Genomic DNA, 16464 nt, shown 5'->3' with positions numbered 1-16464 from the left:
TCTCAGTAGTCCTCATTGTCCACTATGTTCAGCGAGACCGGTACTCACTCATATTTGGTTTCTAGCCATAAATAAAGGACAATGAGCCTATAATTCGGGTTCTTAGAGAAGCTAAATAAGAAGGAGAACCCAAAGAAAATCATATAGGCATCCTCCTGAATATTAACCTTCATTATGCGATGAAAGGAGACAAAGACAGAGACCCACAATGGAGCACCTGACTGAAATCTCAAGGTCCAAATCAGGAGCAGAAGGAGAGAGAGCATGAGCAAGGAACTCAGGACCGCGAGGGGTGCACCCACACACTGAGACAATGGGGATGTTCTATTGGGAACTCACCATGGCCAGCTGGCCTGGGTCTGAAAAAGCCTGGCAATGGGTTTTTGATCCTACTGCACGTACTGGCTTAGTGGGAACCTAGGCAGTTTGGATGCTCAGCTTATTAGACCTTGATGGAGGTGAGTGGTCCTTGGACTTCCCACAGGGCAGGGAACCCTGAGGGCTGATGAGGGAGGGGGACTTGGTTGGGGGAGGGGGAGGGAAATGGGAGGGGTGGAGGCAGAAATCTTTAATAAAAAAAATTCTTAAAAAAAGAGAGAGATATGAAAAATTCCACAGGACTAAAACTCTAGAAAAATATGATAGCATCTGAGCAAATTAGTAATGTACAACTTGTACAAGTGAGGCAATAAATTTAATTTTCTTTGGGGAAAATTATTTGAAGTCTAATATATTAGATTAGGTATTTAGAAGAAGATTACCCCAGAAGAGTAAAGCTATTCAGCTCCATCTATGCTCTGTTAAATCTAAAATGTCTTTTCCCATTTACTTGCTTATACACAGACGTTTCTATGCATATTTCCCTATCTCCCACCTTAGTTTTTATCAATAATTTTATTACTCTGACATTTCCAAGTGTCTCTATTATGTAATGAATATGGATTATTTCTTAAAGATTTATTTATTTATTATGTGTACAGTGTTTTGTCTATCTGTATGCTTGCAGGCCAGAAGAGGACACCAGATCTCATTACAGATGGCTGTGAGCCACCATGTGGTTGCTGGGAATTGAACTCAGGACCTCTGGAAGATCAGTCAGTGCCCTTAACCTCTGAGCCATCTCTCCAGCCTCCGTGAATATGAATTCTTCTTTGTATGTGCCTATGAAGTTTAGAGTTGTATCATATGGCACTTATATTTTAATTTTTAGCAAATCCTGTGCTGATTTTGGTAGATGTTAGACTAACACATTCCTACCCAGTATATATTAGCTCTCTTTTCTTGAAAGCTCATTTGGAAGTTCTAGCAAGGGAATGTAGCTACTCATATACCCTTGACCAAAGCCCAGTCCTCTTCTATTCAGGGAAGGTCTTCCTTTTCAATCAAGCACACAGCTTTGGGAGGGACATTGTGAAGTGGTAAAGGAGAAAGTGGACACCTGCCTAGCCAGCCACCAAATCAACCCTAGTGATCAATGGGGTGACAGATGTCACAGCCAGATGCCACTCACATCCTAGTTCTCTTTTCTTTGAGACACCTCTAGAATTTGCTTTCTAATATTCATTTGATGATGATAGCACTTTTTATAGCCAGGGAGAATCCAGTAGTTTTGATTAACATTTTCTTTTTTCTTTTTTAAAATTTATTAAAAATTTCCACCTCCCCCCACCCTCCCATTTTCCTTCCCGTCTCCCCTTCCCCTCCCCTTCACTCGCCAGTCCTAAGAGAAGTCAGGGTACCCTGCCCTGTGGGAAGTCCAGGGACCCCTTCCATCCAGGTCTAGGAAGGTGTGCATCCAAACAGACTAGGATCTCAAAAAGGCAGTACATGCAGTAGAATCAAAATCCAGTGTCATTATCATTGGCTTCTCAGTCCACCCTCATTGTCAGCCACATTCAGAGAGTCCGGTTTGATCACATGCTCATTCAGGCCCAGTCCAGCTGGCCTTGGTGAACTCGCATTAGATCAGTCCCACCATCTCCTTGGGTGGACACACCCCTCGGAGTCCTGACTTCCTTGCTCATGTTCTCCCTCCTTCTGCTCTCTATCTCCATCCATCGCCAGATGAAGGTTCTATGGTGATATGCAAGATATTCATCAATGTGGCTATGGGAGAAGGACAGTTCAGGCACCCTCTCCTCTGCTGCCCACGGACCTAGCTGAGAATCTCCCCTTGGACACCTGGGAACCCCTCTAGAGCCAAGTCTCTTGCCAACCCTAAAATGGCTCCCTTAGTTAAGATATATTCTTCCCTGCTCCCATATCCACCCCTCCTCCATCTCAATTATCCCATTTACCCAAGGAGTGTTGAAATCTTCTACTATTAGAGTGTGGGGTTTGATGTATGCTTTTAGTTTTAGTAATGTTTCTTTTACATATGTGGGTTCTTTTCTATTAGGGGCATAGATATTCAGGATTGAGACTTCCTCCTGATGAATTGTTCCTTCTCCATCTCTTCTGATTGATTTTCATTTGAAATCAATTTTGTTAGATATTAGTATAGCCACACACACTTGTTTCTTTGGTTCATTTGATTGGCAAACATTTTCCCAACCCTTTACTCTGAGGTAGTGTCTGTCTTTAAAGTTGAGGTGTGTTTCTTGTAAACAGCAGAATGTTGGATCCTGTTTTCGTATCCCTTTTCTTAACCTGTGCCTTTTTATAGGTGAATTGAGTCCACTGATATTAAGTGATAATAATGACCAGTGTTTGCTAACCCTGGTTATTTTTCTGGTGGTAGTGTTTGTGTGTTTCCCTTCTTTGAGTTGTGCTGGTGGACGGTTGTTAGATGCTTGTGTTATTATGGGTGTTGTTGGCTTCCTTTGTTTGTGGTTTTCCTTCTAGTATTTTCTGTAAGGCTGGGTTTGTGACCATGTATTGTTTAAATATGTTTTTGTCCTGGAATATCTTGTTTTATCCATCAATGGTGAATGCAAGCTTTGCTGGGTATAGTAGCCTGGGCTTCCATCCATAGTCTCTTAGTGTCTGCAGACCTTCTGCCTTTCATGGTTTCCATTGAGAAGTCAGGTGTAATTATGATAGGTTTCCCTTTATATGTTACTTGACCTTTTTACCTTGCAGCTCTTAATATCTGTTCTTTATTCTCTATGTTTTGTGTTTTGATTATTATATGGCGAGAGGATGCTTTTTTCTTTTTTCTTTCTTTTTTTTTTTTTTTTTTTTTGATCCAGTCTACTTGGTGTTCTGTATGCTTCTTGTACCTTCATAGGAATATCCTTCTTTAGGTTGGGAAAGTTTTCTTCTATAATTTTGTTGAAAATTTTTTCGGGGCCTTTGAGCTGTAATTCTTCTACCCCTATTATTCTTAGTTTTGGTCTTTTCACGGTGTCCCAGATCCTGGATGTTTTATGTTAAGAATTTGTTGGATTTGTTATTTTCTTTAATTAATGAGTTTATTTCCTCTATAGTATCTTCAGTATCTGAGATTATTTTTTTCTTCTATCTCTTGTATTCTGTTGGTTATACTTATCTTTGTAGTTACTGTTCATTTACCCAGATTTTCCATATCCAGCCTTCCCTCAGTTTGTGTTTTCTTTATTACCTCCATTTCATTTTTCAAGTCTTGAACTGTTTCCATTACCTGTTTGATTGCTTTATCTTGGTTTTCTTGGGTATCTTTGAGAGATTTATTCATTTCTTCTACAATTTTGTTTGTCTTCTCCATTACTTTACAGCAGTTTTTCACATCCTGTTTAAGGTCCTCTATTATTTTTATAATATTATGTTTAAAGTTGATATCTTATACTTTTTCTGGAATACAGTGTTCAAGTCTTCTTGTTGCATGATCCCTGGAATCTGGTGTTGTCATGTTGCCTTTCAGGTTGTTGGAGGAATTCTTGCATTGGCGATTGTCCATCTCTTCCTTCAAATATAGCCAGGAGACTGACTCTGGGTGGATCTGCTCAGTCCAGGAGCAGAAACAGTTTTTGGGACAAGGACCTCACAGACAATAGGACAGGCTCAGGGGAGGCAGGATCATGTGAAACAAAGAAGTCCCTGCATCAGGAGCTGAAGGGCCCTGTGCTCCTTTCCAGGACCATCCACCCTGCCCCACACTGGCACCCACTCACTGGTCTGGATGGTTGTCCTCAGCACAGGGACATGGACTCCTGGCGGTCCAAGTACCCCACAGACAAAAAGGTAAACTTCAACATTTTCTTTCTAAATGCACTGAAAAATTCTTTATTTTATATAAAAGCATATCACACATTTTAAATTATTTAAATTTTTATTTAATTTTTTAAAATTATTTCTCCCTTCATTCCCAAAACATTCCCACTCACATGTATTCCTAAATACATAAATACAACCTGATCCATCTTTATAGTATCGCACACACACACAAGCACGTATACACATATGTATGTATGTATGTATGTATGTATGTATGTATGTATGTATGTGTATATGTATGTCTCCAGGGTTGCCCATTTGGCATTGGAAAATTAATAACTGTGCTCTTATTTTTCTTGTCCGAGCATTCATTTTCTCCTGTAGTTCATCGTTTAGGACTGACATCAACAATACAGAAATCATGTTGGCTTTTGAAAACCTAGCCAGCTGCCCTCAAATAGTGAAGACAAGGATCTTGGAGAAGAACCTAGACTCACCACTTTAGTAAGCCAGCATAATCTCTAGCTATATTGTAAATGTTTGTTTTTGTATTCAGGTTTCATGCCTCTCTCTCTCTCACTCTCTCTCTCTCTTTCTCTCTCTTTCTGTATGTATGTGTGTGTGAGTCTGTGTTTCTCTTTTTACCATTCATGAGTTTTCATTTGAACAATGACAAAAATGCCTGTTAAGTTTTTTGCCCATTTATTATTTATTATTGTCCTTTTATATTAGATCGTTGAGAACACTATATATTTTATATATTAATTCCCTGTCAAGGATAACTGACAATGATTTCCTTGCATTGTTTATGCTGAATTGTCACATAGCTGATAACTTATTTCATGGTGAAAAGATTTTAAAATTTGATGCTATCCAAGTTGCCAATTCCTGTTACTATTTCTTGGGACAGTCAATTCCTCTTCATAAAATTGGTCTGTACACCAGTATCTTAGTGTTTTCCTGATGTTTTACTTGAGAGAGGTATTATACCTTATAGATTTATATTAAGCCATCTGGTCCACATGAATACATTTTTGTTCAGAGTGAGTGATGTGTGTCTAAATACAGTCTGTTAACTATGAACAGTATATAATTAAACAAAGGATAAAATCTAAATGATCATGCCATTAGATGTAGAAAACTCTGTGACAAATACTAACACCCCTCTATGATAAAATGATTGGACAGACCCAGTATCCTTAGTCCTAAGAGACATAACTGAAAATAAAAGAAGTGAACTACAGCAAGCCCATAATCAGCATCAACCTAAATATAAATTTAAAAAAAAATTCTACTGAGAGCAGGCAAACGACAAGGGTGTCTAATATTTTTCCATCCATGTTCAATATATTATTTGAAGACATGAGACGATGAGTTCTTTACTTGCACCATGTGGGTAACAAGGATTAAACTCATATCATCAAGCTTGATGGTAACAAGCACCTTTTATACATCAAATCATTTAGCTGGTCCTATAATGGAGACCTTTAATAGAATTTCTCTACAACTTCTCTCCCATCTGGATCCGTTTCTTTGCAGTCTTTCATTAGAAAGGAGCAGGCTCCTAAAAGATCACAACAAAACATCACAAAATAAAAGAGAATAAGACAAAATTAAAGCAATCACATTGAATTTGGAAATGACAATCCAACAAAAAATAAATAAAAGGTCCTCAAGATAAGGAACAAGAATCAGAGTTCCATTCCATTATTCAATTATGTATTTAGGTGTCCCATTAAAGTTTTAACTGAAAGCTGTTTTTTATATGTATATCAGTCATTTTAGAGAGCTTTGTTCTGATGATGTCCTCCATCTCCTTCCATCCCTTCTGTCTCCCACATTTCTTTTGACTCCCCTTCTGCAGAGCTCCCTAAAATATTAAGGGAGGGGTTTGATAAAGACATCCCATTTAGACCAGTGGTTTCCAAGGTCTCTCTCTCTCTCTGCATAGTGTCTAGGTTTGGATTCCTGTATTTTTTCCAGTCTACTTCCAAAAAAAAAGCTTTTCTGATGATGGCTGAATGAGGGACAAATCAATGAATAAAGCAGTATATCATTAAATCGTTAGAAGTCATTTTATTGATACTAATTTTAGATAAGTAATATTTGGTTTTACACTAGGTCTCTGGGATATCTAGTCTTGGTTCTTGGTCATCCAATCAGTGTCCAGTATGGGTTTCCTCTCATGGAGTAGACAGTTAGTCAAATCAGAAAATAGTTAGTTGTTCCAACATGGTTTGTAACAACATTGTCCTAGAATATTTTGTAGGAAGGAGAGGTTGTTATTAAAAGGTTTTGTGGTTGGGTTGATCTTTACTACCTTTCGGTGACACAGATGCTAGAACATAGAGGGGAAGGTTCTATGTAGGCACCAGGTCAACTTCTCCATGTTCAATGTGTAGCACAAAATCTATTTTTTTCTTAATAATAAAAACCCAAGGAGTGATATAGGGATACATGCTGAAATATCAGAGAAGCAGAGCAGCCAAGCACTAGAGAGTTCTTACTTCTACCAATACTCAGGCAAAAGCATTGAACCTGTCTTTACTAATCCTCAGACTGCTGTTATCTCTACAAAACCTCATGCTGCATCTGTTTCTACGAATTCTCAGACTGCCATCTCAGACTGAATCCTAAGATGGCATCTTAGCCCCACTCTCTTCTGCCTTATATTCCTCTCTCTGTCCAGCCATACCACTCCTGTCTCCACCTCCCTAGTGCTGGGATTAAAAGCATGTGGTCCCAAGTGCTGGGATCACCCTTATGTGACCTGTTTCTCTATTATACAGATTCTATCTTAAGGCCCAGAGTGACCGTGAAATCCCAAAAAATCCACTAGCCTCTTTTTCCCAAGAACTAGGATTAAAGGGATGTGCCACCAATACCTGGCCTCTATGCCTAACTGGTGGTTTAGCTCTGCACCTTGATCTTTAGGCAAGCTTTGTTAGATTACAAACAAAATTTCACTACATCAATCAATGAGTTTCATGGGTTTTTTTCTTCATCATGGGATCTCTCTGTCAGTTTGTGTCAAACAACTTATTGTCTTGACAATAGTTTGAGTTGTTTGGTGATTTCTATTGAACACTTTCAGCCAACAACTTTATTGGACAGAATGCAGTCCTGAGATTAGAAGGTTCATTTGTTGGTGATAACAGATGACCAGGAGGGGTTCTCTTTTTTCATTATTTATAAACTTCATTAGGATCACCTTTATATATTACAGGAAGTTTCCACAGCACTGTTTTTCCATACTGTCCCTCAAATAACCTTTAATTATAGCTGTCTCTCCCTTATTATCTCTCAATCCTATTTCCCCTCCCCCTTCCTATGTAATCCTCCAAATGTTGTTCCCTCTTCACTACCCCAGTCTACCCCCCCCAAATAAATCTCAGCTATTTCTCTCTTCCAAAATTTTCCATGTATCTCCCTCCCCCAGTCCTTTCCTAATCTCTTGGATCTACGAATTTTACCTTGGTTATCGTTTATTTAATGACTAATATCCAGATATAAGTAAACACATTCCCTATCTATTTATTTAGATCTTGGTTACTTCACTCAGGATGAATATGTCTACTTCCATTCATTTGCCTACAAATTTCATGATTTTCAATTCAGGGAAGGTTTAGGATTCTCACTATGGGTTAAGACTCTTTTCTCTCTCCACATTTTATATGCAATTAACTTGAACACATCAAATGGCAGTTTCATTTTTGCTGCAATCATCAACTATTTTAAAACCTCATTACTCAAAGTAACTTACCCTTTCATTACTTTCCCTTTTCTATGGGCTCCTGATTTTATTTTGCTATTTTGTGAATGGAAGAATTTCGGCTATTGTATGAATAACCAAAATGTTTTGATATGTTGTCAGTTTCAATGTGACAGCAAGCTTTGGTTGATTGTGCTGTGATTTAGTAACTCTAGAGCATAATTAAAAATTTACTCTTTTTTAAAATCCACACACCATTCCAAGTATTTTCGTCTGAATACTATTATTTGAATGAACATAAAGTGTCTGATTTTTACCTTTTTTGCTTTTTTTTTATACAGAAGCCGTTTTGCTTTTGATAAACACTGACTTTAGATTGTTAGCCTGTGTGTGATGTTTTTCTAAACATGTCTCTCTGAACTCAAATAATCTCCCTAGGATCACTGCCTTCTTTTTGATTTTGTCTATAAAATTAGAGTGTAAATTGGATAAAGTTTACTGTAGCATTAGACTATAGTCTTCGTCATTCTTTTTAGTATTGTTCATGCTCAGATTTCCTCCTGATATTCCAGGAGATAGTTCATAGGAAACTATCAACCAAGGGACTAAAAACTCCACAGAACAGGAGAGAATCTTTGCCAGCTATAGGACAAAAGAAATCAATGTATTACATATAGAAAAGTACCAAAAAGAAAACAAACATCAATAACACACATAATGAGAGCAGTGGCTATGGATATAATTTATGTGATACTTTGATCCTGTTTTGACACATACAGCTTGCTTGGAGTTAGCAGGCAGAGGTAGCTATGACCCAACTGTAATTAACCACAGAGGCTTTGGAAAACTGAGGATAGATAGGACAGGAAGTAGTAAGATGGGGCAAAGAGGATTCTTTCCTCTTGTAAGAAGACAGAGTGGAGCAGGTAGAAGAGGACTGGTGATTTCTCTGCCTCTCTCATCCTTCAGGTTCTTACCCCAATATCTGACTCCTGAATTTTTTATTGATAATTACCTATAAAGAATTTTTATTGATAAAAAATTAACTGATAAAGAATTAACTGATGAAGAATTTTTATTGATAAATAAATTAGCACTATATATATATATGTAGATATATAGTAAAAATTAACTTCTCCCAGAGATAATTATCCTAATTACTTACTAAAATATAAAGTTAGTGTTGAAATCCTGTACAGGAAAGTCACACTAAAGGGATTCATCAGGTTGTATTTACTTGGATATATGTAACAATCATAAAGAAAGTAAGACAGAAAGTTGAGAGGGAAAGGATAGGGGACAGAAGTGTTCAGAGAGAAGAAAATATGGGTGTGATAAAATTTACACTTAATTAAGAATTTTTAATTAAAATAATCTATTGATATAAACATAATTCTTAGAAGAATTACAAATGGCTATTAAATATCTTAGAAAGAGTGCAAGATCATTAGAAACTAGTGAAGTCCAAATTTTTTTTAAAAAAATGAGATTTTATTTTATGTTGTCTGAATTGCTACCGTCAAGAAAACAACTGACAGAAAATAACTGTGAGGATGGGTAGAAATGGAAACCTCATTCAGTGCTGGTAGAATTTCAAACTTGTGCAGCCGTTATGCAAATCAGTGAGGATAGCTTTTAGAAAGACAAAAAGCAGCTCTGCCATACAATACAGCTGTACCATTCCTTGGTATGTATCAAAGGATGCTATATCCTACCTGTTTACCAATCTTATTTCCATTGTATTTACAATAACTAAGAAACACAAATAGTCTAGATGACTATCACATGACAAATGGGTAACTAAAATGTGAATCATCTGTACAACTGAATTCTTTCCATTGGGGGAGAAACAGAAATGGGAAACCACCATTTGGATTGTTGGTTTACAGTAGAAGGTATTTATTTATCTTTGTCTTTGCTTGCCTCTCAGGACTTGAAGGTAAGAACCTGGTGTGGAAGACACGAAATACTTTGAACAAAGTGCTTGAGGAAATTGAGCTGGGGCTAATATGAAAGCCCCCTCTTGAGGCCTAGTTTAAAAAATATATCAGAATTTGCTTTGCAAACTACCAAGCAATATTTCTACCTAGCTCTGTGCCTATGAACCAAATCAATGGTGAGGGTGGGAAAATAGACCCAATGTTGAAGAAGGGTAGTGGTTTTTAGTTTAGTTTAGTTTTGTTTTTTTGAGGCTGGGTTTCTCTGTAGCTTTGAAGTCTGTCCTGGAACTCTTTCTATAGACCAGGCTGGCCTTGCACTCATAGAGATCTGCCTGTCTCTGCCTCTTGAGTGCTGGGATTAAAGGCTTGCTCCACCACTGCCCGGTGGGTAATGTTATTTTATCTTGTGGAGGTAACCAGCACTTGCCTAATTGTACTTAAGACCCATTCAAAACAGGGAAATATGTCTAGCAATATAAATGTAGGTATCAGCTGGGCGGAGGTGGCACACGCCTTTAATCCCAGCACTTGGGAGGCAGAGGCAGGCGGATCTCTGTGAGTTCAAGACCAGCCTGGTTTACAAGAGCTAGTTCCAGGACAGGCTCCAAAACCACAGAGAAACCCTGTCTCGAAAAAACAAAAAAAAATAAAATAAAATAAAAAAAATAAATGTAGGTATCTACCCAAGGCTGGATGGATCATAACCTATGGGAGAAGCTACTTCTGCCGTTTTTGCTAAATTAATAAAATTTCTACATACATTTTTAATACTTATTTCTATAATCTTATATAATTGTAGCCATCACACAGGTCCACAAAAAATAAGTAACCATGCTTTGGCCAATTCGAATTGATACTTCTACAATATAGACAAAGGTTACATCTTAGAAGATGGAGCTGAATGATTGTATGAGACACAGGAATAGACAACTTGTGAAGTCAGTTGTCAGCTAGACATTACAACAATGCTACACTTGTAAAATTTTACCAATATGATATTCTAAACAAGACTTTCATAATGGCAATGCCAGTTGATGTGCCAGTGTGGGTAAGAGAAATTTCACCCCCAGATAATAATTAACAAGCAACCAATGTCTGCTGAGAGTAAAAGAATCAATTTTTTTTCCCTGAAAGTCCCTAATAGTCCAACCAAAAACATTCAATACTGAAGACATAAACTATTATTTACACTAAATGTATTCAGATGGTTATGTTTCTGTATTTATTATACTACTCTACATAAATTAAATAATACATATCAAAGAACTCATTGACTTGAGAAAGATATAGAGGGATAAGGAAGTTGGGGTAAGAGAGTAAAAATAATATAAATACATCACCTATCTATAAAATACTCAAGAATATAAAAGTTTTAAATAAAAATTTAAATAACAAAAAATAGCAACTAAATTAGGGATTGCAAAGAATCAAACTTAATATTGCTGTTAGCAAAATTCTCTCTTCCTTAACTGTGCCTTTCTTTGATTTTCAGCAGGGTGAAAATGTACCATGTCCATCATGTAACATCTGCCCTAATATTTATTGTGCCATATAAAACATAAGTGAGAAGAATTCTGCACTCTTGCTTACTTCTTGTAAACTGTCCTGTATCTTCTCTGAAGATAATTCATTGGAGTAGCCCCAGAAATTCCCTCTAGGTGACTTGTAGAAACTGACTGATAGCTTCACTCAACTTACTATAAACATAGTATCTTATAGTAGATCAACATTGGCATGCTGTCTTGTTCCGTATGTGATTATGAAGGATGGATGAAACCTTTGATATCTCTTTCTAAAACATTATTCCTTCCCAAGCTAAAACTAGTTTCTAACAGTTATAATATAATCCTATCTCAGAAAACTAACATAAAAAGGCACACTGTGATTTGTAATTAAGAAGTTTGCCTTGGCGAATGGAGATATACAGCCATGTTACTCACTAGATGGTGTTTCTATTTGAACTGTGAACTGTTTATCAGTAACTGCTTCTCTTTAGGATCGATCCAGGAATTTTTTTCTGGTCCCCTGTGGCAGTTAAAGTAACTGAAATATCACAACCCAGAGTTGCTATTCTGGTTCAATGACCAAAGGGCTTTATTTCTCTATTAATATGTACTTTGTAGGTTGTCATCTCAGTATCGAAGGTAACTTAACTAGCAACAAAAACAGTTCTTTTTCAGTATGCATCTTTGATAGTTTGGCAGTTTTAAATGGAAGCTTCAGAACTTTCTTTCAATGTATTGTAAACACAGAGCCAAGAATGTTTATTCCAAATTATGCCTTATGTATTTCTGTCTATAGTACGTAACAAATCATTTCTCAAACTGAGTTCTAAAAAATACACAAAATAAGAGTTCATGAGAAACACAATTGAAACAGATGATAAAAATAGGTCAAAGCAGTGCTGTACATGGTCTAAATTGGGAGAATTTATTTTTCATAGTTGCATATGACAAAGGTTACTGGAATAATCCCAAAAGAAACAGAGTTCTAAATTTTATACTTGGTTATCCAAGATAAAGAAAGCATGAATCCTCCCTATATTTTTCACAACAAATGGAAATAATGAACTTATGATTTAAGCTAACATTTCTTTAGTGCCAGTGAGTTCTGTTTTTTAGTAGACTGTCAAGTTACAAATTAATTGTAATTTTTTAGATACAAATTAGAAGCTTCTTTTAAATTCTTTATCATGGAAGGCTTTCCTGATTTACTTCTCCTTCATACTAGTATGAATACATGTGTTTTATGCTTATTACTTAAGTATGCCATTATCATTAACTTTGACTAAATATATCTACACCGACCCATTTTTACATGTTTATTTTTTTCCTTTCTCTTTTCAGTTAATTAGTAAATTAACTAGTTGAATCATAATATAGAATCTTCTCAGGAAATTTGTATTTAAATCAGCATTTTTTTAAACACATTTTGCTTTCTTCCCACTCAACAATCTCTCCTTTTTCTCCAACTCTTGTAGGCTTACCTTCTTTCTTACAAAACTATTCTCCTTACTTAGAATTTTATTAGACTTTTTTGTATCCAGAATTTTATTAGGTCCATCTGGGTGACCAGAGGTTTGCTCATAACCATTAGAATCTCAAGTGCTCTGTAGAGGTTACACAATTATATACTGCTTACCCCTTTTTCTGTATTTCTTAGTCCACAATAGCTCATCACTAAATGGTAAGTAAGGTGCAGTGAACCCCTGCTTAATCCACTCCCGATTGTTGCATAGGCCCAATTTTGTATAAGATCGGTGCTAGTAGGCATCACTGTTGGGAGCTCATATTAGTCATGGTTTAGTCATATTTACAAAATGGCATTTAATAGCCCTTCTTCCTATCTTTTGGAGCTTACATTCTTTCTATCTCATCTTCCTGAAATGTTCTCTAAGCTTCAAGTTAGTGGTATAAGTGTCTTTTTAAGTTCTGTACCAATAGTCATCCTTTTTTTTCTATTTATCTTAATGTAAAGATTAATTTCATATGATGTGTTTTAATTATAGTTTTTCCTTTCCCAACTCTTTGAAAATACTCCACACGTCCCCTTCATACAAATCCACATCCTTGCTGTCTTTCCTTTGAAAACAAAATGTCATATAATAAATACAAATTAAATAATATAAAACTAAATTAAACAAGTTAGACTAGGACAAAATAAATAAATAAAAACAGAGACAAGGAAAATCATAAAAAACAATAATCTCAGAGATACTCATTAGCAACATAGGAATGTCTTAAAATAAAACAAAAGAAGTCACAATGTATACACAAAGGACCTGTATGATTACTCGAAACATAATAATAAAAAATGTTAAAGCCCTGACAAAATATAAGACAACCAATCTCCAGTGATGCCATTTAGTTCATTTTCTGATGGCCATTTAGTACTAGGCATGAGGTCAGTGAAAACATTGAAAAATCAATGTTTCCTTTGCAAGTGGGCATTTGAGGTAACTTCTAGGTTAGGGATGGAGTCATGTGACCCCTTTGTTCATTACTGGAATCCATCTGAGCCAAATATGTGAACATTATATGCAAGCATGCTGCCTCAGTCTCTGTGAATTCAAATGTATTGCTGTATTTAGAAGACCTTGTTTCTGTAGTGTCCAACATTCCTGCTGGCTCTTACAGTTTTTCTGCTTCCACTTTCATTGTGTCATATACTCCCTAAGAACAAGAATTTGATGAAGACATCTTATTGAGGATTGAATGTTAGTAGTTCTCTCAAGCTATGTACATTATCAACTTGTGATTTTCAGTATTTGTTCCTATACGCTGTAGGAGGAAGCTTCTCTGAAGATGGCTGAGTGAGACACTGGTGTATTGATGTAGGAGTCTATAATTAAGAATCATTTTATTGTCATTGTTTCCTAGCAGAACATTAGTATTTGGATGTTTATTCTTTCCCTGGGCTATCTAGTCTTGGCTTTAGATCATCCAACAAGTGTTGGGATTGGGTTCCCTTTCATAGAGTGAACCTCAAATTCAACTAAATACTGGTGAGTGACTCTCTCAAGTTTTGTGCCACTATTGCACCAGCATGTCTTATAGGCATGCCAGCATTGTAGATTCAAGGATTTGTAGATGGTTTGTTTACCTTTCCCCTTTAGTTCTCAGTAGTGTACCTCCAAATAACATAAACGCTAGTCCATAGCAATGAAGGGGGAAGGAAGATACCATCTTACCTTCTTTGTGTTCAGTGAGCTGTGTGCATGTTATATTTAGCAATAGAGCCTTATCTTCAGTTTGTGAAGAACAGTCAGTCACCTTGGCAACAGCATGGCTTGTTTTGTGGTTTCTCTTTGGAGAACAACTTGATTAGATATTAAACTGTGTTCTTCATTAAGTGATGAGAAATTTCCAGTTGAGGTTTTTAGCTCCCCAATTAGAAAATTGGCATTAATTTTAAGATTATAAAGGTTAATATGTTTGTAATTAAATTTGATGAACAATTTACTCTTAGAGATTTTTGTCTTAATTTTATTCTTTATGAATATGAAATTAAGTTTTACAATTTAACATACTTAATTACAAGTAATTAACAATAGAGAAATTCTGTGTTGAGTTTTTGCCCAAAAGTATCTGATACATCTTCCTTCTGTGTAAGTTCACATAATCTTCTGCCCCATTCACCCTCCTTAAACCCACAATCTACCTACAATCTGGCTTGAATCAGAACTCACATCCTGCATGGCAGAACAGCATCCATGTCTGATTGATTTTATTTTACCTAAGCCATATCATACCAGTAGACTATATCCCACCCACTCAACCTGTGTTCTGCTTCAACATTGTTTGTCTATATCAAACAAGGAATTAACAAAAGGCCAAGATCTCATTATAAGTATCATGATGGTGAAGTTTTTGTGCATTATTTTTTTATATACACTAATAATATTCACGTTATTTTGGAGAGATTGAAGCAGGTCATCCCTTAGACCTGACAATCAAGTAAACATATTTATATGTTCTATGTAACATTAGGTATAGATAAGATTTGGACTCTCAATAGTTATTTGAATCATGTTTTCCACCTGGTCATTTGGTGCAGTTTCTAAATATTCATTATGTTTGACAATTCATTATGTTGACAATTACTGTAATTTCCCCTTACCAGAGCCTTTTATTTTGTGTCATTTTGCAATATGCCTGTCTTGTTGTATTCTAAATAATTGGTAAACTTTAGAAATCATTCGACAATATTGTTTTAACAATTCTGAGATTTTTATTCTTCATATGAAGTTGAATATTGTTCTTTCCAGGTCTGTGAAGAATTGTGCTGGATTTTTGAGGGAGATCTAAAGTAATCCTGTACAATAAAGAAACTTTTGGAGGTATCACCATATTATAATAATAATAATAATAATAAGCTATATAATAATGAAGCTTGATATTGGCATTTAAATAGACACATGGAGCAACGAAATTGAATCAAAGACATTAAAATTAATCCACAAACCTATGAATACTTTATTTTGACAACAAACCAAAATTGTATGATGGAAAAAAGAAGACATCTTCAAAAAATGGTGCTGGAGTAACTGGATGTCAATATGTAAAAAAAAAAATTGCAAATAAAGTGTTTCCCTTAGTCCACATCCTCTCCAGCAAAAGCTATCATTGGTGTTTTTGATTTTAGCTATTCTGACAGGTGTAAGATGGTATCTCAAAGTTATTTTGATTTGCATTTCCCTGATCGCTAAGGAGGTTGAGCATGACCGTAAGTGTCTTTTGGCCATTTGAACTTCTTCTGTTGAGAATTCTCTGTTCAGCTCAGTGCCCCATTTTTTAATTGGGTTTATTAGCATTTTATATTCTAGTTTCTTGAGTTCTTTATATATTTTGGAGAGCAGACCTTTGTCAGTTGCAGGGTTGGTGAAGATCTTCTCCCAATCAGTGGGTTGCCTTTTTGTCTTAATGACAGTGTCCTTTGCTTTACAGAAACTTCTCAGTTTCAGGAGGTCCCACTTATTCATTGTTGCTCTTATTGTCTGTGCTACTGAAGTCCTACGTAGGAAGTGGTCTCCTGTGTCCATATGTTGAAAACTACTTCCCACTTTCTCTTCTATCAGGTTCAGTGTGGTCAGATTAATATTGAGGTCTTTAATCCATTTGAAATTGAGTTTTGTGCATGGTGGTAGATATGGATCTATTTTCATTCTTCTACAGGCTG

The sequence above is a fragment of the Alexandromys fortis genome, unplaced genomic scaffold, assembly GCF_014885135.2.
Source record: "Alexandromys fortis isolate MF-2015 unplaced genomic scaffold, M_Fortis_MF-2015_v1.1 scaffold_78, whole genome shotgun sequence".
NCBI classification, from domain to species: Eukaryota; Metazoa; Chordata; class Mammalia; order Rodentia; family Cricetidae; genus Alexandromys; species Alexandromys fortis.
This window is presented reverse-complemented; position numbering follows the sequence as displayed.